The following is a 25031-nucleotide window of genomic DNA, read 5'->3' as shown; positions in this document are numbered from 1 at the left end:
GGATGCTTCAGGTATGACCTTTAGGGAAAAAATAACAAAATAACAATTCTTGGCATATGCACTTGTATAGGCATAACTGGTACAAAATTGTGCCCGGCCCAAACTAACAAAACCGTCCCTAGTGATCCACCATCTCGTGTTTATCATAATCACAAGGCTCTCATAAATTAAACAGCAAGACTGTGGAGGCTTTGGATGTTACTAATGAGCACTTGTTGACAATCAGCTGTTCTATGGGAAATCAAGCCTTGCTTCTGGCTTCTAATGGGAAAGTGCAGGAGTTCCCGAAATGCAGAGCTTGTTAAGCAACCTGGCTAATTGTATTCCTCTGAAACAAAAGGTTTACAAATTGAGGGGTGTACTATGCAGGAACACCAGGGCTTCCACAGAGAGAATTTTAGGGACTGGTGTAAACCTGGAGTGTGGCCTGTGGGTATGTTGGGATGAGTGGCCAGCAAGTTGGCTTTAAACGTGTCGGTTTGCTCTGTTTCAGATGGACAGGCTGCTCTGAGGCCCGGCTGACGTCAGTACAACAATGGCAGGTGCTTAAAGGCTTTGTGGAACTTGAGGACCAGATTTGCAACTTCAAACCTAAGAAATACTTAGTCATTCTAAAGCTTTCTTTACCTGTGTGAAACTCTCATGCCTTGGCCTCCTGAGCTCATTTTCACTCTGCAGAGCCTCTGCTGGCCTGGGACGAACATCGAGGCCGCATTTGGCATCCTCTGGCCCTCTCAGTGCTGAATCAGTCTAACTGTTGATGAAGACATCTAAACTTAAGAAGAGTGCTTCACGGGCTGTTACGCAGAGGAGACTCAAGGATGCAGTTTCTTTCAGGGCTGATGTTTCAGTGCTAGCTATTTCTGTATCGGTTCCAAGAAGCCTGCAACTTCTCTGCTTGCAAACAGCAGACACCAGCACCCTGAAAACAACAGGAGGTAAGACAGGAGGTAAGATGGCCCGCATCTCCTGTGAGACTTTGCTTTTGTTTCTCAGTTAGTGGCAGGCAGAATTCAGTAGCTGATGCCTCTGCTGGTTCCAGCCCCAGAGCAAGCTTCGCAGTGGCTGGTTCCTGTGTTGCTGCACTGTCCGCACAGACGTGTGCCCAGACCTGCACCTTCTTGTACCCACAGACCAGAATAAATCCAAAGACAAGGTCACACAGTGCAGAAGGAAACACTGCCATTGGATTGTCGAGCTAATCGTAATACACTTAGGACCCTCCATCTCTATGATCTCTTCGTCTGGGAATATTCATAGCCCCTTTGATGGTTCTTTACTGAGAGTGAGAATCCCAGAGAGGACAAATGCTCTGTTTTATTATGGCAATACATAACTTAATTTTGAGGCAGATCACAGGTTTCTGTCTGACATTTCTACCTTTCAACTGTTGCAAGTTTTTCAGCAAACAGTGAAGGAAAGGGAAAAAGACAAAGCCACCATGTTAAATGTTAATGTGCTTTTGTTCTCCCTCTGGAGGTAGATCTCAATAAAATGTGTAACAGTTTTAAATCTTGTTTCAATACATTTTTATGTGAAAATATATGAAGTATAGTCTGAAAGGACAAAAGAAAATTCTCATTTGTCCTTTAGGCAAAGCTTTTTAAGCGTTCATACATAAAATATGATTGAGAATACCAGTGGCATTTCAACTAGAGACAAAAACAAGGTTAAAAATGTTCTGGATTATCCTAAAAGTAGAAGTTTCATTCCTAGGTTCTTTGTGAAAACCTTACAAGGTGGTGCAGGAAAAATTGAACTGCTGAATGCAAACTTACTCAGTTGAAGAGCGAATTCAATTAGGGCTGCACTGGCTATGAAACATACATCTCTCTGGGGCGTTAATGGAACCGTGTCCTGGTTTGTTGGTGGTCTTTATCTTCTGAAAAACAAACGAATGTACAGATTTACTTATCAGGCGAGCTTCCACCTCAACTGTAAATTCTTAGGACAGCCTTTGCATTTTGGTTTCATCACAGAAAAAATAAAGCACCAGCCCTGGTTTCAGATTGTAGTGAACTGAAATGTAACTGTATGATTTTCTGTCCTCCTGCTTGGAAAAATATTTCCTATGTTTCTAGAAGCAGCAACACTCCATCAGAGGGGGCTGTGGTTAAGAAAACAGCACAGGTGAACTTTGGAATGCGCAACTACAAAGAGAAAAACATTTGTGCTTCAGGTACTTCCTGCCTCTGTGGATATGGTTTTGCTCTGAGTGAGAAGCTCCTTTTGCTGTTCCACTGCTGCCCTCTAGATTTGGCCAGTTGTGAAACTGTGAAGTGCAAAAGTGGGTAATACTTTGATTTGTGCCTTTTCCTGGGTAGATGAGGAAGAATCTGCTTGTGTCTCGCCCTCTCTGCATAAAGGGTGTTGCAGCGTAGCTCACACAGTCCCTAGTGTAGCTGTGCCTGCAGTGCTTCACGTTGGCTGTAGCCTGCAGCAGAAGCCAAGGGGAAAGTTCAGACAGGGTGATTTATCAGAGAATCTCAAAAAATGTTTCTCTATCTATTACATTGCTTTCCCCCGATCGATCCAGCTGTGCGAGCGACTGAGTGCCTGAAGTCGTCACTAACGCAGGCAGGAGATGCATGTGCGTAAAGGGGATGAAAATACTGGAATCCCTTCAGGTAATGCAAAATATCTCAGCTTTGAGTCTGTCTTGTCTGTCTGCGCAGATCTGCCGAGTCCCTCCAAGGGTAGAACCACCCCAGCCTGGGGCAGTGTTGGTTAGCAGCGTGAAGAATTCTCATGTGTGCTCTCTTCAACACTGGTACTGGCACAATGCATTTGTAGTGAGGCTTATTTTGTCTGAGAAAGCAATACAATGACTTTGCGGGCATTAGAGGGATTTGGGAGAACACCTGTAGCTATCTGGCAAACCAGCTCTCCCGAAGGCGAGATCTTAACTCAGTAGCGCAGGCCACAGGTCACTGACAGGTTGGATGAAATAACAATTTGCTGGATAAAGAAACTTTAGAAGTCTCCCCTGATTTTACATTCCTCCATGGGTAACACCATATATGCCCAGGTTCCTTATTTAAATTCTATTTTGAACAACTTTTATCCTCCTGTTATTGGGGTATCATAATTTCTGCTCTGTAGCAGTAGCTGTTTATTTTGATGTTTTATCTTTTTTTTTAAAATTTATTATTTGCAATCTAAACTGACCTTTTTACTACATAACCACTTGAAAGAGAGATGTCCTGCTCACATAAGGACTGCCTCAAGAGAAGGGCAGTCCTGCATAATTTCCTGTCCTCTCACAGAAAGCCTTCATATTGGAAAACTGGGGAATATTGCTTTCTGGCCCTGCACACTCTCCTGGGTAGAAAGGTCCTGAAACACAATTTATTGTAAAACACACAGTGGTTACAGAGCTAGCACAGTCAATGATATTCCTTTTATTACCACTCAGATGAGAACACAAAATGACATTGGAAAGCAGTGAACTCACCAGAAGGGCAGAGAAAGCCATTAAATTCAACACGCATCATATTTCATAATCAGAATCCTGCAGTCAGAGCTGACACCACTGAATGAGTTTGTTGCAGTCATGATAATATAAAACCCGCTGCATCTGCTTCCCTTGGCACTTTTCTTTGTAGACCCTTGCAGTGTATGGGCTATTAATCATCAGTAGCCAGGGACACTGCAGACCAATGCACTTTGTATTGCATAAATTGAAAATGCATCACTATTAGAGAGAAAAGTGCCTTCTGTACATCTCTATTTAGATAAGCAGTTTCCTAAAGGGCTGCCATGCTATTATGGCTAACCACTTAATTGGAGTTCTTTCCACAGCCTGGTAATTGGGGTTGGGGGGAGGGTAACGCAATCCCTTTTGTAGTGTGTATGAAAACAAGGCAGGGAGAGCGCTTCTTTTCTTACCTAGGAAGCCTGACAGGGCTCGAGCGGGAGGTGAGAAAATGCAGTCAAATATACTGTATCATTTAACCTCACTAAATTAACTTCATAAATGAGAGCGCTGAGCGTACCTGCGAGTGGGAGAGGGATGTTGTGTAACCTGTGCGTTAATGAATTTTCAGTAGCTGACTGGAGCAGCACATCGCCAGAGAAGGGGTGTTGCCTTTCCTTCCATCAGCTCTGCTCACAGAAGAGGGTAAGCTACGGTGGCAGAGGATTAAAAAGTTTTAGTGGCAACTTGGGAAAAGGCAATTGCAAATTCAGCGCTCAAAATTGCTCTTTTTAAAGAGAACTCATTTTATTCTACTGTCATTTGTCCAAGTTTTATACATAAAGAGGAAAGATCAGTAACTAACGAAAATGGGAGATCTGAAGTAATTTGACAATGAAAATACAGCTTTAAAACTGCATGTGTTTAGCCGTAAATTGCTGCATGGTTTAAGTATTTTCTCTTGAAGGGTTGTGGTCAGTGTTTGGAACTTCATTGATCTTTGGTTATAGCTGCTCACGCTTAATTCTCATTACATCTGCCCTGCTCTGTGGATCTTATTTCCTTGCGTGTGCAGTTGATGATGTGTCACACAGACATGAGTCTGATTGAGTTGAAAGGATGTGAACTTGTGTTGAATCCCGTCTCTTCTGATACTTGCTTGTTCAAACAGAGGTATATCAGCTAAAGCGCTCGGGCTAGATCCAAATCAGAACTGAGCTGAGGCTGGGACCTATATGCATGGCTCGTTCAGAACTGACATCTTCAGCCCCTCCCAGCTGCTGCCTAACTTGGGTGCGTTTGCCTTTCAGATACATTTCTTCACTTCTTTGGACAAAGTTCTCTAGCAACTTTCAAGTCCAACCGCAACCAAAAATATTCTTGTCTTGATTGATCCAAACGGCTCAGAGGATCTCCTGTCACGCAGGTACAATAGCAAAGTAATTTGAACTGGGGAGGTGTTTCCTGAGCATGGCTGTCAGTGAGGTTATCTAGGCAGAGCTGGAAGATACGGAGAGCCCAGGTTATTAGGTAAAAAGATGGCACTATATCAACTAAGGGATGGAGAAAGGAGGGTCAGGCTCTAGCCCACAATCCTCAGGCATTTGTTTTTCTGCACATTAACAGTAAGACACAGGGCTGGTGCCCTGCACCTGAATTAGAGTAGGGTGTGCTGATTTAGCTGATTGCCACTGACTTGCTTCTCCATAAGGCATTGATTTCCAAGCCCTGACAAGGAATGACACAGATGAGAGTCCCCTCATGCAAAAAAGAAAAGGGGCAAGGTAAAGTCATTCCCAGAATTGCACACAATAAGTGTCATCCTCTTTTAAGTCCTACCAGTTTGTGCCTTTTGACTCTAGGATATAATCCTGTTACCGGTTAAGCTGATTTAAATCCAGGCTGCTGTTGTCCTGCTGTACCTTCCTGCATGCTCTGGCGCTGCTCTGCATGGCTGAAGTTAAAACAGTTTCTGCTATATTCAGTTTCAGCTGAATTAGGTCCCGGAACTGGCTTAGGGAGTATTTGTGTATGTGATAGTGATGCCCAAATGGGAACCAGGAATAAGGGCTGCACTTTACTCCAATGAGTAGAATTCAGTTTTAAACTCTGATCACTGTGTCAGTGGCAAGTAATAGGGACAGAGAAGTCGCTTAATACAGGAGTTATGAAGGAGAAGAGTGTCTTTAGGAGGGACAATAGTTTACTCCTGTGGAGAGAATATTAAGGATTGAACTTCGAAGAAATCTGAAATTAGATCTGCTCAGTTTAAAAAATCCACTCAGAAGTTGGCTGGTTGCCTTCGTCTTGCAGTTTAATGAGAATTTCATTTCATTCTAGGTAAACTGATGGTGAGTTATAACCAACTCTAATTGTTGGCTATGTGGTAAAGCCGTCGATTTATGATGAAGAACATATTACCATCCTTAATTTGAGGTAACAAGGAATAGATTCTATTTTAAAGTAATTGCGTGGGTTTCTATGATGAAATCAGGGAAGGAGAAAAACTCTGTTCACCTGAGCTCAGGCCTGGTCAGCAGTTTGATTCTAGGACTGATGCCTGTGTCTAATACCTGTACATTAATGCTACCTAGAAAAAAATGCAGAAGTGGATTTGGGGAAATTGTGTATGCTCTCTGCTGTCTGTCACAAAGGACTCTGAAGACTTGGGAGCTACCAGATCTGATTGTTAAAAGGCAAGTAGTTACAATAACAATATTCAGGTTCTGAAAAAACCCTTTTGAAAAACAAGCAACTTTCTTTGCTTAGAGTATTGTTACTGCTTAGTATTGGTTTCTGCAAAATTACCTGTTCAAAAATATTGGAAGTTTTTCTTTTAAAAAAACAAACAAACAAACAAAATCCCCAAATCCACACACTCATATTTAAAGCTACCGATGCTCAGATTTTAGCTTTGAATACAGGTTGTTTTGCAAAAGAATAACAACATCAAGGCATGGAAATATCTTGTTGAGAGAAATAAATTATGCAGAGGTTTCCTAAATAATTTAACAGATACAGTAAACAAAAATTATGACTTCTTACAAAACACCCTCAACTTGCTAGCATTTTGTTCCTGTGGTAACAGATACGGGTTCTGTGTTTTGAGGCTTTAATTTTAATCACACCGTATCCCGTCCTTGGCCACAGCAGCGTTGCAGATGCAGAGTGATGTCCCGAAAGCCCTGTCAAATGTTGTGCCAGCATCCTTTCAAGTTTCTTCTCCAAATGAAAGTAGCTGTATGCTAATAGCTTAGTCTTTACTGTAAAACTATTACTTCTAAAAAATAAAATATTCTAGTATCAGCCAGTGAGCAAGGCTTTGAAAACAAGATCTCATTGTATTTCTTAGTTTATGTTATTGAGGTGGTGAGGGGTTAAAATCGGTAGCCTATTCAAATAGTTCGGCTGACCAGAAAAAAAATAAAAAAACCCCCACGGTGTGGAAACCATCACAAATTTCTTGTCTGTATCCTCATTTCTTTAGATGAATTTCTGTTAGTCAGTAATGCCTTTTATTAATGTTTTGCTTTCACTTGGGATGGCTCAACCCCTGGTTCAATCTGCTGATAGGCTTTTGTCAGTTTTGGGGTTTTTTTAAATGGATTTGACATGCTGCCCTTGCTATACATGAAGCTATATTTAATATCAATTTAAGCTCCTCCCTCAGTTGTTAGAGTTACTTGTGAGAAGACAAATACAAGTCAAAAAGAAACGCCTCCAAGGCACGGGAAATTTTCATTCTTAATGTATATAATTAGTTTTCTTTTTCAGTATCAGTAATGGGAAATTCAGAATCCCACTGAACTCTGGTGTAAGAATTTGCAACAAGTAGGATAAGTTACTGCGGCAAAGCCAGGTTTTACATTTATTTGGTGCTTGGGCGGATGCTGGAATTAAGCCTAGAACTAAATGAGGCCTCGCTGGTTTAGCATATAGTGCCTCAAATGTGTTAACCAGTTAGTGTGATTTATGTGTTTCTGTCCTCACACACACCCTCCATAAAAGAAAATCTAATCAGGATTTAAAGTTATGCTGTATTCATTGCTTTGGTTCTGGTGGATTGTTTCAATTTCTTATATGTGAAAGAAAAGCCAAGCCAAGCAAATTACAACAAATATTTTAACTAAAGCTGTATTTGGCCCATAATGTAATGCTGTATGTTTCATACCTTGTTTTTCATACTATTAACAACATTTCAAATGGAGAATACAATTACAGTAACTGCTACCTACTAAGAGCTGATACTGTTAAGAAATAGGATGTGTAGGAACTTCTGTTATTATACTTTGGGAACACAGAAAAATGAGCTGAGTCGTCAAACAGTGGGTCAGTGCCAGAGTCAGGAATAGAAATTGGCTTCCCTTGCTCATTCCAGATGCTAAAACCCCTGACTCATATCCAGCCACGGAGTGGGTAGTATTTTTCTAGGGTGACAGCCTCCCCCAGCATCCTTCGAGATGAACCACACCAGAGGCAAGCACCCACTCCTAGCGGTGCTGCAGAGAAGGAAGAGAGTGGACAGCACAGCAACCAGTTTTCTTAAGATCACTCAGCAAACTTTCTTTTCCTTGCTTTTCCATCTTTATTTCATGTCAGTTTGCCTTTTTCTTTTTTGAATGTGCAGAATCACAGTAAATGGGTCCACCTGCCTTGGAGAGCAGGAATGGAAGATCCTTGGCAGCAGACAGAAGAGGCCAGCACAGGCAGACTAGATGTGTGTGCCAGCCATGGCTGCTCTGTGGACCTAGGAGGAAGAGAACTGTCCCTCCAAGGTACAACTGATTTACACCGTGCTGGGAACACTACAGTTTGTATAACACCATTTATCTGCCAAGGCTGTGTTAGAGGGACACAAAGTGTAGTTCTGTACGTGGTGAAATCGCACGTGGATTTTCCTTCACTCTCTGTGTTGGAGTAAATTGAAGAAGAATGAATTCAGAGTGCTGCTGCCCTCCTAAAGAGGGGGGAGTTCAGCCTGAGCCTCACCTGCTCTGCGGGGAGTGAGAGCAGCAGGAGCAAAGTGTGCTGCTAGTGCTCTGTGTGACGCTGGTATGAGCCTGGTATTTTACGCACTAGAGGGATGTCAGTGTGGATTACACAGCAAAACCATCACCACTGATCTCCCTGGTAACAGTATTGTTTTCAGGCTTATGTTCTGGGAATCCTTCCTTCTAGTGCCACTGGGCCTTCTGATTCAGCGCAGGTCCCCAACTTACAGGGACACGAAGTGATTTCCTTGCTGACTTGAGTTGTGCATCCCACTGGCTTCATGAAGGCAGATGGGAATGACAGCTAGTGTGATTTGGCAGTAGCCTGGTATTTTCACTATGGGGAAAACGCAGCTTTAAAATCACCTAGTTATTTTTGTGAAACAGCATGTTCAAGATTGATTACTTACTTCTGGAAGCTGTTGCAGCTGAAAGTGTAACCATTTAAAGACTTACAGGTGCAGGAAGTCAGGGTCATCCACGTAAATCATTGCCTGCTGTTGACAAGAAATTTAACAGTTTGGGTTAGTTGTTAGGAGAGCATGCACAATTGGATATGTTGAAATCTTAATGGTGCTTCTCTTTACTATTTGATACAGCTAGTAAAAAAATCCCAAACAATAAAAACTCCTCACCACAAGCTTTAATTATTTTATGAAGTCAGCAGAAATATCTTTAGACCTAACATCCTGAAAAAAGCTTTAGTTGATCAAAACCAGATTCTTCCCACTGTGTATACACAAATGATTGATTTGCATTCATTTAATATTTTCAACTAGCTATATTTGGAAATACCATTATCACAAGCTTCCTTGCTGGTAAAGGAGCTCAGCAGAACAGGAGGAGGACAGGGAATCAGGGGAAACACTGCAGGGCTGTGAAATGAAAGAGACGGTACAGCTAGTTAAGGAAGATGCTTCCAGCAGAAGAACAGAAGGCAAAGTCTTCCTTATCTCCCTGCTTTGCTGTAGGGCAGTTTTCCATATGCGAGCGCACGAGTTCACTTCCATACTGCCTTCTGGAGTGAGCCCCAGCTAGTCTGGGAGGAAAACATAAACCTGTTTGTAAGGTTAGTTCGTTATGGACTGTGCCCAGACATTATGGACATACCCAACACTAATCCGGCTCCTCCACCCAGGAGAGTTTGTTGATAGTACCACCGGGTAGTTGTTCACTCTGCAGTTGAGCACTGCAATGTCACCACATGCTGTCACGAGTGTGGGCCCTCTTGTCATGCTGTAAACATACCGTGCTGGTAGTCACCATTATTTTGAACCAAAAGCAAAAAGGAAAGGCAAGTTTCATGGCTATAAGGACCTTAGCACAAAGGCCAAATGCTGTGCAGTGGGGATGTGGCCAGCCTTTTCTAAGGCTGTTCTGGGCCATTTAGATGTGGGGCCCATGTTTTCTCCCCGGCGCAGCTGGGAAGGGCAGTACACAGGAGCTGATTTAAATTTCCAAACATGCCTCCCCTCGCTTGGAGTTCCAAGTTGCATGTTTTCCTCCTGAACAGGGGGTGCTTTAAAAGAGGTTTATGTAGAGTTATATGGTCTGAAATATGGATAAAGTCAGACCAGTTTTCTGGTTTTGTAATCTACAGTATTTCTTACCTTATTTATTTAATTAAGCTTTTATCCAAGTCATCTTTTAGATTACTGCTTCATCCAATTATTTGCCATAGCCAGCCCTTTACAGAAGCACAACTAGCTCTCTCCAGCGTTAAGGAAAACTTTATTTAAAAAATATATTTAATGAAAGAAAAGTATCCTTCAGCCGAAGATGGAAATATTTGGCAAATTACTCCATTGAATGTTTTCCATGGCATGTCAGTCAGCTTCAGTAAGTTCTCATTAATTAAGCAATTTACTAGAAGGTAAGAGATTTTCAAGATGTACAGTGTCAGCACTCCCTATAGAATCATTAGTTAGTTGAGCAGCTTTTGTATAAAACAAAGAGCTCCCCCCCACCCCTCGCTGACAAGATTTGTAGTCATTAGAGCTGGATGAAAACTAGAGTTACCAAAGTTTGGTACACCTTTCTCTATCTGAAATCAAGAGGATCTTTTGAAAGGTTTCCATAAAAGCAGAAACCAGGAAAGAAGTTCTCTAGAAACATTCTCAAAACTTCAAATTTGAAGTACTCTGTCACAGGGCAGGAAATTCTGTTCATGTTGATGGAATGTTAAAATTAATGATTAAAAATGCTCCCTAAGTACAAAATTGTTTCTTTCATAGATTTAACTATCAGGGCATCTCACTGCAGAATGTAAACTTGCACTTTTTATTGTCATTCAAACCCAGGAATTTATTTAAAACATATCTACATGTGGTGCCTGTTGCCAGAAATGAGCAATTCAGAGAGGAGATTGCAGAAGGGTCTTATTCCACCCCTTCCTGGTGTTAAGAGTTCTAGGATGTATTTCTTTGAGGTTTCTGAGATGAGTCTTGAGCCCTGGAGATTTTACGCAATTATTTTGGGTTCAACAGTGCAGAAGTATAGATTACCATATAGACTCATCCATAAGCTGTAAGTAAAATGTTGGCCATTGTTTAATACTCGATTATTTTTTTTTTTTCTGTGCAGTTGCTGAATGCTTTCTTTGGCAAAACTGAAAAACAGCCCCTTAAGAAATAGCTACCCGGTGTGCTGGAAGTTTGGTTTTGTAACAAGATAGTGAAATAGATTCTGTTGCCTCTCTCACTGCAGAAATATGAAAATAGAAATACCCTTTTCTGTTTCTAAGTATCGAGCTTACCACTTGTATTTTTCATTTGTATGGTGCCAAAGCCTGTTCACACTGAAGTCTAGGGGTTGAATAGTTATCTGTAAAAATAAAGAGAACAATTAAGGTGGGAAGGCAGAAGATAGGATCCTGAAATTCTGTGATTTTTATGGACTGGAGAGGTGTAGAAACAGACCATGAGTGCTCTTTTTTAGGTAATGACAATTGCAAGTACCTGTACCTGAAAGTTGTGTGATTTTTTTTTTTCTTTTATAAACATGTTAGCTATAATACCTAACTTAATCTGAAAGTGTCCATTTCAATAAGTAGTAACCTGAAAGCAAATCCAATCCACAGTGTTTTCTACCAACTAATAAACAGATTACTACTGTAGCAGTACTACTAATACTACATATTTTAGGCTAAAAGCATTAATGCAACCACTTAATGTACTGTGTGCAAACACCAGGCTATTTTTTTTCTGTTCCACAATTTTTGCTTCCATTATGGAAGGCATTTGGATAAAAGCACTTAATACTAAAAAAATAGTGACTCCTTTGAACTGGTGTGAGAGAGACAGTGTGAATGAAGTACCATTTTATTTGAAATTCAGGTTGTGACTGAGCGCAGTCCCTTTTTCTAGCAATACCATTCATCCTCGGGCCCCCAAGATAATAATGTTGACTTTGATTTGCAAATTTTAACAACCTGTGGTTTTGCAAATAAAACTGCAACTCAATATACTGGTTTGAGTTAGATTTATAATGTAAACGGAATTGCCACTTTCAGTGGATTTCTCTTGTAGAAGTTCCAAACATGGCTCTCCTAAAACACTAAATGCGCCCCTTCATTCTGAAGCATACCGTGTGTTTGGGAACCAAAACCAGAATTCCAATAGCAGTTTTTACTGCTCCAGCGTGTAGTATCACTGCAGAGAGTAACACAAGTCTCATGTTAAACAGGCAGAGAGGGAAGAAAAGGTCAAGATTTCCCACAAAACAACTTTGTATAAAGTAATACCCACAAAGCAGAACAAAGAATATTGTTGGGCGTAGTCATAGATCTGTGTTTTCTATTAACTGTTTGTAGCAATTCAAGGTCCCACAGCTATGCTCATTAGAGAAAACCCTGGCATTTGAGCGACAGAGTATTTCGTATTCCTAATGCTGCTGTTTAGACTCTATTTTGTCTGGGGCTTTGTCAGCTATTTCTCTGCTGGGTTTTTCTTGATCTCTTTAAGATCCCTCTTCAAAGTTACATGGCTCTTAAAGTCATAGTAAAACAAAGACTTCATATCACAGTTTAATATTTCAATTAAACTACAGAGTAATAATTTGCATTAATTGTAGCCTATTAGTTGCAAATGACAACATTTTGTTTTGTTGTACTTAAAGATTTTATTAGTAACAGACGCTTTTAGTTAGTGTTCGTTGCCCCAAGAGCTTTAGAGGAACTGATTTTCTGTCAGAAAAGATTGGAATCAATTGCATTCCTCCCTTCCAGATAGTGCTAAAACATTTATTTAAAGGTTTATATGCTCACCCTGCCTTATCTGTATTCCAAGTCACTTGTCCAATGAAATAAAATTCATTCATGCCTTCCTTCACTGTGTTATTGACAAAGTGTAAGCTTTATGTGACTGGAAGCCAGAATTCTGTCTTTTGGGAATACCTCTCTCTAAACTTGTCTGAAAGAATTATTTTATTGCATTTTTCATGCCAGTTCAAGTATGTTTGAATGGTAAATCCTAGAAGCTGGGCTGTCTGTGACCATATCAGCCTTTTGAATTAGCAGCATGCACAGCAAGATAGAAATGTTAGATTGCAAGGAAGGAGTATGTGTGCTACGTAATTTTTATTATTAAGTGTGGTTGTCTTTTGGTTTGTGGGTTTTTTTTTTTTTTTTTTTTTTGCACATGAACGGCATGTCTCTTGGTTCTACAAATCAAAAAGTAGGTCAAGTCAGTTGTCTAAATGCCTGGCATTATGCTGATGGAAAGTTTGCCATCACTATATGTTTCTTTGGCCCATTCTCTATGAAAGAGCAGTGTCTGGAGAGCAAGTGCTGAGAACTATTTATGGCGTATTTCATTTTGGGGAAAATTAGAGCATCAGCAGCTGCTTTGTTCATCCATGTAGCCAGTGCTGCGTGAGTGACGTTCAGCTGCCTGTCAGGGGCATAATACAAAAAATACGTTATGATCTAGGTGGCTTCTCTTATACATCAGATAGAGTAGGTCATCGCTGAATTAAATACTTAACAAAACAAAGCAACCTGGCCTTGCAGCCGCAATACTGACTGAAGGGTCCAGAAGTGAGATATGTACATGACCTAACTGTCATTTCTCTTCACTTCTGCATTGGGATAACTCTTGTAAAGCCAAGGAGAGGTAGAGGTAAAAGCAGAATTTAACAGCGCTCTGCTGATTTGAGACTAGAATGTGGGAGGAGGAAGTAATAAGGTTACCTTTTCCTTTTGTCACTCAGCAAATTCACGGAGCTGACCCTGGAGAGAACGATGTGCGTACAGGCACTGGGGTATTACAGCACATAATTCCACTGCCTCAACCACAAACTAATTAAAAAACCTCTGATTCTCCCAAACCCCTTCCTCTCTGTTTTCATTTCCTCTCCAAGCAGGACTTCAGTTTAAATTTGACATCCTTTGGGGACTCCGCAATGAATAAGACTATTTGAGTTGTTCTAGAGCTTTCTTAAGCTTTCATCAGAGAAACTATCTGAGTATTTAGTAGTGTGCATGAACTGAGAACTAAAAGCTGAATATATCTCATTGTTTGAGCTCTCAAAACTGAGGGTGGAGGGGAGGCCTGGAAAGAGGAATTAAAATTAATTCCATTTCTCCTACAGAAGCTGCTGTACCTCTGCTGCTGCTATTGAGATGAGCCAGCTTGGGGCAGCCAAGTTCTCGGAGGAGGTCACCCAGGCGGCCCCCACAGGCCTGAGGTTACCCCTGCAGCCCCTTGAGAAGGGACAGGAGCCGGTGCTGCAGAGAGTGGGAGCTCTCGGGTGTGCAGGCCATGGAAAGGCAAGAGGTTTGTCTTCTATATGCTTTAACTTTTGGTCAATATGCTTTAGCTTTGGTCAGCCCTGAAGCAGTCGGGCATTTGGACTACATGATCATTGTAGGTCTCTTCCGACTGGAACTATAGTATTCTCTTTTAATTCTATTCTATTCTACTCTGTTTTCTTTTTGTACAGTAGTACTGTTTTAGGAGTTTGCAACATTTTCTAGAATTGTCAGTTATGCACACATCAGTCTAACACAAGCTTATGCAAAGACCTCAAGAAAAGAAAACTTGGCTTTGAGTAGACTTAGATTTGGCAGATTTGGGCCCAAAGATAAATAAATTTCTATGATAACCATTTCTAATTGTGCTAATGGTGTTAATTAGGGTGCTAATTAAGCTGTGATGTCTAACCTACAGCTTTTGTGTGTCCATGGCTTATCTGCCAGTGGCCAGTTGTGTCTAACTCGCCTCCTCCTCGCTGTCCTGGCCTGTGACCACGAATAGGAAGCTCTTGTACCCAGTAGTAAAGCCTTCCGTTTTAGGGCAATAGTCCTTTTTCATTTGCCAAAGAATATGAATAGCATTGCAGGCTTTCAGGATAGTCCTGAAAGTAACCCCAGCAGAAATACCTGTGGATTTTGTGCCGATTGACTTGTTTTAACTCTGAGGACATAAAGAAAGTTGGGTTTGTGACCACTTTTACTTTGTTGTCAGATGAAGTGACAATAAATGGTTCACAAATCTGGGCAGGCCTATGCTAAGTAATTCTGAGCAACTCTTACCTTTCAGATTCGGTTCTGAGCGTTCAAGGAAGCTTTCCAAATAATGTGTTAGTTATAAATTAGTTAATCTGCTACACTTCTAAGTCATTCTGGGCTTAAAAAAAAGGCCACACTGAAACACCAGCCACAGCACAGTATAAAGCCTTCTAGTTGTTTAATCCTACATCAAATGTAAGCCACTGCTATAACACAGAAAGCAGACCTAAAGCAGGCATTTGAGGACACTTCATCTTGTTTTCCTGCTTTCAGAAAAAGCCCCTAATTTAGAAATGTTTTTATTTAGTTATAGAAATCACCTGAGTGCTAGGAGAATCAATCACAACTCTAACACTCAAAGTTCTTGTTAATTTTAAGCATGCCTGTGGAGGGTATGTGCTCTCCTCCCTTGGTCAGGCCATTTTTATAACATAGCCCCATGAGAACTTGCCACCTTGAAAAATAAGCTGGGGAACTTGGTCACCTCCAGCTCCTCTCACTGGGAATCTTTCCAGGTAAGCTTTCCAGAATTCATGAAGACAAATGTGAAATGAAGGCTCAGCAGGCCCAGCTGGGAACGAGCCTCATGCTCTGCCACACGTAAACCCACCAGCCCCCAGCTCCCAAAACAGGATTGGCACATGTCTGCATGTTTCTTTGGCAGTTCCCATATTGGACCGTTACCCGCTCCTGGAGCTTACAGAGAGCTGTAGCATAAATACTTAGTGAATAAATTGGCCTCTATCTCAATGAGCAATCTTTTCTTTTGGTGTCTGTACACTACCTAATGTGATCCTGGTCTATCACTGGGCATCCTTGGCCCAGCCCCAACACAAGCGATTAACATTAATAGCCGTAAAATACATTTCTCATGCCGTGAGGGAGATGAAACATTTCACACAATCCTTTCCCTTGGAGGAGACAACTGAGAGCACGCGCTACTGCAAAAGCGCTCTGTGGCGTCAGTGTTAGTAAGTAATAGTAAGAGGACTCCCCCTCCTCCCCACACACATACACAAACCCTGTGTACAATATCCCACAAGGTTAAGTGCTGTGGTGCTCAGGGCACAGCGTTATATCCTTGTTGCCTAGAGGCAGTTGTTGGCTCAGTGAACGTGATCTGTCTAAGGCAGGAAATATAATCTCAATGGGAGAATGGGAGCTCCTAACAAAAGTCATGAACTCATTCACAATCCAGACATGCCCCAGGAGTTGGTTTTCAAGTGACCTAGTTTGCCCTCTGTTGTTATACATTTGTCCCCGCGGCACTATTTCACAGGCAAAAAAAAAAAAAAAAAGAAATTCAAATATGACTAATCGAAGACAAAATGTTGTTTTCAGCTGCCACTTGGCAGCTTTCACCCTTGTGGTGGGTAGGTGGTTAAAGAAGTAGCAAGCAAATATTTGGATTCTGAAAACACTCTTACTGCACCTTTTTTGTGTGTTTATGTTTAAATAAACTACCAGCTGAATGGATGATTTATTTTAGAGAGACAGATACATACGAAAGGTCATTTTGTGTTCAACCAACTTGCTAATGCAAAGCTGATACTCTGCTGATTGGCAAAAGTGATTTTTCCCTATTTGCCTGAAGAGGGTCAAACATCTTTATGTGGAGTGAGCTCTTGGTAGTGTTTTTTTAAAAGAGGAAAAAGAAAGGTAAACTCTCTAGTGAACTTTCAAATGTTTTTATAATGAAATTAATTATACCACCACTCTCATCCTCATTTTATCATGCCTAAGAATAAGCTGACAACAGAGGGAGGAAAAAAAATATCTATGAAATAGGCGCAAACATGTCCTGAACCAGAGGTTTCCTGTACATGCTCACGCAGGGGAAGCACCGTTACAAACAGTCCCTGACGCTGGTTTATGGACCTTTCTGACACACGAGTTGGTGACCAACCTGGGAAACCCTCACACGCTATTTACAGAGGAGCTGCCCTGATCCCCAGCTATGCTGAAATCGCTCCCGTCACGCAGGCGGCAGTCTGGCAGACTAGGCATGAAGTAGGGATATTGAAGACTCGGATTCAGGTCTCAATTTTAAAAGCTCTCAAGTAAAAAGGACTGATGCAGCAAATCATCTGGCCACTGGACCATACCTAAGAAAGGCCTTTTACCCACAATCATTACTGATTCTCAAGAACATAGAGACAGCAAGTGGTGAGCAAATGGTAGTTGCCCTTCTTAGGGTCTGAACAAACTTTGGCTTATTAATCTTGAAAAGGTGAAATTCAGCAGGAATCTGTGTAGATGAAGGGAAGAGAAATCTACATCAAAGAGGAACCTGACAAGAGGATTTCTTGTAAGTTCTTGGGAATTCAGAAATCCTTTTTCTGACCCTGCTTTATCCTATAGGTTAGAGCTGTACATGATGATAAGAATGGGAAGGAAAGTGCTCTGAACTTCCTGAATGTCAAGAGTCATGATGAGAGATTCAGGCTGACTGCTTAGCCTTCAAACCAGTTCCTTCATCCTCGAACCAGACTAGAAGCAATCCCCCACATTCCCCAGTATAAAGGGAAGGGACCTCCCCACTGCTGCAGTAAAGACCGGCAGGCTTGGATTTCTGTGGCCTCATGGACCCTCTTCAATGAAAGTGGTCTCGTTTCTTAGAGCAGGAGGCACTCACCAGTCCCAGCACTTTTAAGGTTATTCAATTTAGTTCACAGCCTGGTTTTCAGATATGCTTATTACAGAAGATGCTTACCACTATGAACAGTGTCTTGAATTAATTCCTAATAACCTTGGACAAAATACAAGGTTTTAAGTGGTGTGGTTTGCTAATGAAAAAACACACAGATGGTTAACAAACGCCCGGAAAGACCTAAACCCCAGTCAGGAGAAGTCTCCTATTAGATGAAATTGTACTGTTGCTATCTACCTAACTATTTGGCTTCAAATTCTACGTTGCATGGGAGAAACTCATATTTTGACATCGCCTTCAGTTATGCAAACATGCCAGGCTCTCATATGTAAAGTAGACTATGGAGTAAGGTAAAACAACACTTCTATATAAGCGGTGTCAGACATGATGAAGCTAGACACATTTGAAGGACTGGAAATGATTAAAAAAACCATCACCCCACAGACATGATCTTTGGCACCCCGGAAGGAATCAGCTGCCCCTGCGTTCCCACAAACAGGTTCCCAAAGGCTCAGATGTGTGCAAAAAATATCTTTCACAGGAAAAGCAAAAGCCTTGCCAACCTTTTTTTTTTTTTTTTTTTTTTGTTTCACAGACATATGTACCCTCCTAGCCAGGGTAATCCTCTATGCTTCAACTATTTTGTAATGTGTTTTATTGAGGTGATTTTTTTTTTTTAAATTTACAGACATTAAATTGCCTTCTTATTGTCCTTTTTTTTTAGTGTTAATTGTAGTTTTGCTTGTGTTTGTTTCCAGATAGGAGAAAAAGTACTTGGGAAGTCTGCTAAACCCAGGTAAAATTTACTTTTACAAGAGACTACAAGCTTCAGTTTTCAAGTTATTGGTTTGTTAGCTCAACCTCAGAGAGGAGAGTTGATGTGGCAAGAGACAGTGAGACTAAGCAAAAAGAGAATACTACCTCAGATCACCTGGAACTCCCTGCCCTACTCCTTCCGTAGCACAAACCCTGTGAATTATATTTAAAAAAATAATACATTTCCTGATCTTAGTAGAGTAGACAACTACTCAACAAAAAAAAAAATTCTATTTTTAAGAACAAGATATTCTGAAAAATGGACTAAATTAAATCCTGAATAGCTTGTGGTATCTCATGCAATCTCTTCAGTAGTGCTAGTGAGCTAATATTAACTCATCGTAACATAGAGAATGTTAAGCATGTAGTGGAGTAGACCTACATGAGAATTTTTCTGCATTAAAGTTATTTCTTTATTTCTCTTCCCAGTAAAACCAAAATGGAGTAAGCTTTCCAAATTGATAACAACCTTAGGAAAGATTTCTGCAATGAGAAATATCAAGTCTCCTAGCCTTAATCTTGCATAATGTTGCCACAAAAAGAGCTGTCCATAAACTAGGTGGCCTGTGTTGTTTCTACTTATTTTACAATGGACTCCTCCGATGCCAAATTAAGACTGAGATCTGAATTTGAAAGACCTGAATGCTCTTTGCTGTGAAAATGCTGAGCCAACCTTGTCCAGAAACCTTTGACATATAAAGAGGGCTGGTAATTGCCACTTCCATTTTCAAACGTAAATGACATAGCAAATTATTACTTGATAGGATCTGCTTTTAGATCTTACTGTAAAAGGCAGACAATTTCAGGGGATAAATCAATTTTCTTCTCCTGTATTTGTGGTTTACACCCCACCCCGGATGTCTAATTATGTTAGATAAATGTGTGTCAACATGAGCCTTCCCCTCCATAATCCAACTCCTATCTTACTTGTTTATATAGAGGTTAATAAGCTCAGTCTATTTACTGTACTACTTAAAGTAATGTTTTTAATGCTCTATGCAACTTCATGGTCTTTTACCAGGAGTAAAAAGGCATGGAATTGGGGAACGATCATCTTTGATGGGTCTGGGTTCAGTAACAGAGACTTTTAACTTACGAGTCTACGAGCAGAAATGCCAGTAAACAGATTTGCAGAAATATTTGATTTGTTTTCTAGGAGCATTAATTTTCATTTTTATCCTGTTTATCCTTCTGTGTAATAATTCCTCATTCCTGATTTGGAGAGGAGACTCATGCATTATCATTCAGAATGCCACAAAATTCAATTAAGGGCTGGCTGCAGCATCCCTTCTTAGTTTGTGAATGAAAAAACAGGATGATTTTTTTCTAATATAAAGCATGGTTGCTAATTTTAACAGAGTAGACAGCCTTAAGCTATGCAAGCCATGATTAAACAACAAAGAATCATTAATAAAATGACTCGAGGGGTTGTGTGCTTTAGCCAGGAGTATAACTCTCTCTTGAACATTTTAGGGACCAAGGACATAAAATAGTGGAACACCTCAGGTAATGTAATTCCACATCCACCAGTCTCCAGCCTCTGTGAGCCCCGCTCACTTCTCCAGCCGGATCCAGGCTGCCTGACAACTCGGTTGTCTTTCAGTCGGGTCTCACTATTCTGCTGTCAGCACTTCGGCCATCTTCACCTCTGAGGTATTCGGGGGCACCTGTCAGCTTGATGGAAGCAATTCATATATAGATATAGGATGAAGTGTTGATTCTGGTCTTCTGATGTCATTATTATCATCATTATTTATATTTATTTTTCAAGATGACCAAAAGTTTCCAAGAAAAGTTTTTATTTCTCTATTTAGAAAACTTAAGATATCTTTAAGCATGTGTGAAAATGCCCCACTTTCCTCCTCCTCCTGCAGGTGTTTCATGAGAATTTTCAGGCTTTTACCAGCATAGTGCATAGTCACATTTTTTTCATCTTCACTTCATGACACGAGGGAATGAGGCACAGTTAAGTGTTCGTTTTAAAAACACTTTGACACATTTTGTTGAAGCCAAGACAATTCTGTTGAAGTATTATCATGATTTACTTGAGGTAAATCAGCAAATAACTCTTGTTGCCCCATAGGGCTACTCAGCTAAGTGTGTGTTTTATATACACAGAGCCCTATAGCTGCAGCAATTGGCACATTTCCTTCAAGTCAATGTAGAGATTACACAATAAGACAGAGATATTTAGAGAGATGCTGCTGGTGATGTCTGAGCCCCTAGGCTTTGTTCAGGCAGCTTCAATCTGAACGGATCACTTCCATACCAAAAGAAAAAAAATATAAATCTCTGGAGTGCAATGCAAAGTGTTTTCTATTAATGGCAACATGAACGTTATTGCCGAGCTGTGTTATGCTGGATGATTGTATGCAGCAGAAGGTAATTTAACTCACCAGAATTTTGCTTTGCTTCCCTCCCCCAGGTTAAAAGTTTGATCAGATGCCTGCTCTACATGCAAAATCGTCAAGTGACTGCAGCAAACATCTCTCAGAACACAAAGCGGTATCAGGCAGGCAGCAGCTAAAACAAGCCCCTGCCGCCAGGGGAAGCAAACAGTGGGGCTGTGGCTTCCCACTGATTTCCCCAGCCCTTAGCTGGTGGGGGAAGGATTATTAAACCCTTCTGCTTTGCTCAGACGTGCTACAAACAGAACGGTAAATCTAAATAATGAGGCGCACGCTGTTCCCTTCTGTATGCTGCAGATGACAAGCAGGGACCAAAAACCAAAAGGAAAACCTAAGTGTAGCTGGAGGCTATTGTGCCCACCATTGCGCTGACTCCTGCAGTGTGCTGAGGAATGTACCTTGCACTTATCTTGCACATCCTGCAATTGGGACTGCCTTCTATGGGAGGCTGTTTATTCCTGCCAGGATACTCTTTGCACCAGTGAACCCCCGTTATATGGCTCAGCACCCGCTCTGACAAGCTGCAGAAAAGGATGTCGTATCCTGAGATTAGAGCAGCAGTTCTTAAAGTTTTCCCCGAATTTCCTCCTCTTCTGCCTTCTGCTCCCCTAAGGAAGGTGGCAAGTACAATTGCACCAGGACCACTTTTCTGCATGATGGTCCTTATGGGTTATCATGCCCAGCCCACAAGGACCCTTGGCCACAAAGAGCCTGATGGAGGCCCTCCTGAAGGGGACTACTGCTCAGGCCTGCCCCCAAATAAATCCTACTTGCTCTGGTTTGAGATTGTCCGTATTACACTGGGCTTTGTTCAAAAGCTCCGAGACCTGCCTGTGATCAGTAGCAAATCTAAAAGCTGCCAGCAAAGGGAGACTGGACAGGGATTACACCACAACTGATGTTATTTCTCATGTATTGGCCTACACCTGAGACAAACTATTGCTTTGTTCATCTACTGCAAACACTTAAACCCCTAAAGTTGGGTTTCTGGAAGCAGAAACCTCAGAAAGCGGGCCAGTGCTTACAGAAACATGCTGAGAGATGAAATCTAGCTGTTGTCTCTAGGACTGATCAGAGTCATGTATGAGGCCATTGGTGCCTCATCCAGACTTCTATCTAACTGGCATGTGCTGAATACATTGGACAAGCTCAACTACCTAGGTCTGAAAGTAACATTTTTACGAGCCAGCGTAACTATTCATAAGCAAGGGATAGTCTGAGCCACTTGCCAGCTGTGTTACTTCAGCGGATTAGAATTAAAGAGTAGGGTCCTTTTTTCCCCAACATAGATATTGAGCTAGAAATTCATGGCTACTTTCAGAAGTGATCCAAGTCCATCATATCCCGTGTAGGAACAGATGAACAGAAGTGTTTTCACCTGTGAGCAGTTAGAGGCTAAAAGGTGGCCCTTCAGCTGCACACACATACACTCACACTCTCTCTTCATCAGGATCCTCAGCTGAGAATGCCAGGGGCACTTTGGGCACTTTTCAAGGCTTTCCTCTCACCTGTCTGTCTAAAGCACCAGTTTGAGTTTTTGGAGCGGATGAATCTCCCTCTATTGAACCTCACAAAACTTTTCTGATAGAAAGCTGATTTCTGATTCAGACTCAACTCCCGTCTGCATTATGAAAAATATTCCTGACCATTCCTCCACGTTCCTTAAGCCTTTCAGTGAGATTCAGTGAATCTCACCGGTTATTGGCAATTGGTGATCCTGTTAACAGCAGTTCCCAGGGTCCCAACGTGATGACAGGTCATGATCTCAGTGTGACAAATCATTTTTGAAGGGGGACCTGACATTTTCAAAAGACACTTTAGCTACTTGCCATTTCTCTGGGGTAATTCCTATGTGTGACTTGGCATACCTGGGCTGAGTACATCTACTCCGGTTAATGCTTCCTAAAGTGACAGATTTCAGAATAATTCTGTGTTATATATTTGGATAACTACTTCACAAACTGTTTGTCTTTAAGAAATGATAATGAAAAGCAAATGATGAAAAAAATGAGAAAAAAGAAAGAGGTTAATGGTGCTGAAATGAAATGGGAACACACGTCTAAGTGATGATTTTAGTGTTTTGGGGCTCTGGTTTGGAAGTAGAGCTGATTGCCAAAGTTACTGGATAACATAAATTCTCTTTCAATTTCTTTGCAATTTTGAAGCTAATACAATTCCAGTGAAAGTTCCTAATGTTATTTTTCCTCTCTTAACCTAATTAACAAACTGAAAATTTATGTAGTCCTAAATGGAATTACTTTCTCCTAAGCACTGCAGAGGGAGTTATTTCTCATGTACCTATTAAAGCACGGCTATCGATGCTAATGCTTCACTCCGGGTACAATACCTGAATTCTCTTCACGGGAATAATACATCAAAATTGCCCTGTCTGAGGCCGTGCTCCCTTGTGATGCAAACTGCTAACGTTCACTCAGGACAGTATCACCCTGCCTGCATTGTTATTACTTTAAATGTTGAATCAGAATTGTTAATTTTAGCATATTTACCTGCTGAACACTTGAAAAAGCCCTGGGTATGGCTCAAAAATCTGTTATAGTTTTAAAGACAAACTAAAAAAACCTCACCCCAAACCCCTTAGTTTTTGTTTCATAAAAAGCTTCAAGAACTCTTTTGATTAAATTATTAAAAACAAAATAAATTGCTGAAGGTCTCAGAGAGGAACCTTTTTTTTTCTTGAACGTGATGTTTCAGTGATGAATTTTTCAACAGAGTTGTATTAAAACAGGATTACTCGTTAACAAGAACCTGCCATCCCTTTTAGAGTGATATTCTAGGGTATTACAAATACTGTACTAATAGTTTCACATGCAGTTAGTTTCTCAAAAACAAATTTAACACATTTCCAAGAAGAAAATGTGTGTATTATTTTGTGGCTTAAATCTGTTTTATCATGATACCACTTCCAAAATACTGAAGGCATAAAATGGTTTATGGTCCAAAAGATAAACTAGCACAAGCCACTATGCTGGAATAGAGAGAAGGATCTGAGAAAGTGCTAAAAGCATTATTACAGCTACAGAGTGGACTCTTAAATCTTTTCTGTAACTTGATCAGTTCCCACTGGAACCACACTGTATTGTTTTCATAAATAAACACCAAAAGTTGCTGTGCACAGTGTTTCTGGACTATAACAGACTGCTTTTGTGCTTTAACAGTTTCATGTTAAATTGTAAACTATAAATGATCCCATGAAAAAGTCTCTTTTCCAGCATGCCACTTGTGAATGACACGTCATCTTTCTTGCTGATCAACCAAGCAATCGCGTTTGTATAGCACTAAACCACAGTCTGGTTCTTCATCCTCCATGGGAGAACCACAGCTCACAGCCAGGCTGGTAGGAGCAGCCCAGCAACCTCCTCCTCTCTGAGGGAAGAGACTGGTTTCCTGAACTGGAATTTGTCCATGGCAACGAGATTAAGGAGAAGATTCCTCTCCCACCTTGGTTGTTTTTTTTTGTCAGGAAAGAGCAGTAGAGAATAACCCTCTGTTTTTCTCTGCTCAACCATTACAACACTAAAAGCCTCCATGCGTTAAACTGTCTTTTTTGCGTGTAGAAAAGGCATTCGCATCCCTGGCATACTGCTCACTATTGCCAGCCAAACCTGGCCAATGAGGTTTGGTTTGTCCATTTTCAATAGAACAGTTTAACCTTAGAGTAGACCATATTTTTGCAGTTCAGGTTTTAAATGGAGTGCTCCCTAAAAGATCAGGCTGCAGCAAAGATCTCCTGTCCTGCGTTGGCGACAGCTCAACAATTTGTGAAGCACAAAATTCCACGTCCTGCAGGCTCAGCCCCCAGAGTGCCCTCCTTGCCCCAGCTCTACACGCTTGCGTTGTCCTCATTCTCCTCCCCACCCAAGAAGTCTGGAAAAATGTCTGTCAAAGAAAAGGCAGTTTGTCCAAACTGTTCTAATGGTTTAGTTGAAGCTCATAGTATGTGCTCGTAAGTAAAATATAATCCGTTATTTTTAAACTCCAAGCATGGTTGTTTATTTGAAAAACAAAAACAAAAAAAGAATGCAGGTGACTTTGTGAAGATGTACTCTGGAGAGCAGTTTGAAAAGAAAAAACATACGAAGGTGGTTTCAGAAATAAGGACTTTTGAAAGGAGTTTTTGGAGAATCTACAGTAGTTCAAGACACATGAAAAGCATCCAGACCTTAAATATTGAAACAAAACATTCGGTAAGTGAACAAAACATTTTAAATGCTGTACAAGAGAG

General features: G+C 41.0%; 2 long non-coding RNA genes across 5 annotated transcripts in view; one reads left to right on the top strand and one right to left on the bottom strand.

Annotated features, from left to right (window-relative positions):
- The window catches only part of LOC134518340 (uncharacterized), an 87699-nt gene that overhangs the window by 59407 nt on the left and 3261 nt on the right, over window positions 1-25031 (top strand). For all 3 annotated transcript variants that reach the window (XR_010071934.1, XR_010071935.1, XR_010071933.1), the window contains 11 exons: window positions 494-950; window positions 2082-2179; window positions 2537-2627; window positions 4047-4120; window positions 4726-4841; window positions 5756-5851; window positions 8043-8190; window positions 13996-14180; window positions 18323-18360; window positions 19854-20033; window positions 20806-24993. This is a non-coding gene — a long non-coding RNA (uncharacterized LOC134518340). The remainder of the gene's footprint in view (window positions 1-493; window positions 951-2081; window positions 2180-2536; window positions 2628-4046; window positions 4121-4725; window positions 4842-5755; window positions 5852-8042; window positions 8191-13995; window positions 14181-18322; window positions 18361-19853; window positions 20034-20805; window positions 24994-25031) is intronic.
- LOC134518341 (uncharacterized) overlaps window positions 821-25031 on the bottom strand; it is a 30568-nt gene continuing 6357 nt past the window's right edge. The window contains exons 2-6 of one of the 2 annotated variants that reach the window (XR_010071937.1): window positions 11162-11229; window positions 8817-8903; window positions 3996-4125; window positions 1779-1882; window positions 821-922 (exon numbers count right to left, since the gene is read on the bottom strand). This is a non-coding gene — a long non-coding RNA (uncharacterized LOC134518341). The remainder of the gene's footprint in view (window positions 923-1778; window positions 1883-3995; window positions 4126-8816; window positions 8904-11161; window positions 11230-25031) is intronic. The other variant, XR_010071936.1, reaches the window with a different exon arrangement.

This window comes from Chroicocephalus ridibundus, chromosome 7 (assembly GCF_963924245.1).
Source record: "Chroicocephalus ridibundus chromosome 7, bChrRid1.1, whole genome shotgun sequence".
Classification (NCBI taxonomy): Eukaryota; Metazoa; Chordata; class Aves; order Charadriiformes; family Laridae; genus Chroicocephalus; species Chroicocephalus ridibundus.
The sequence above is the reverse complement of the archived record's forward strand: the minus strand, read 5'-3'. Positions and strand labels throughout refer to the sequence as shown.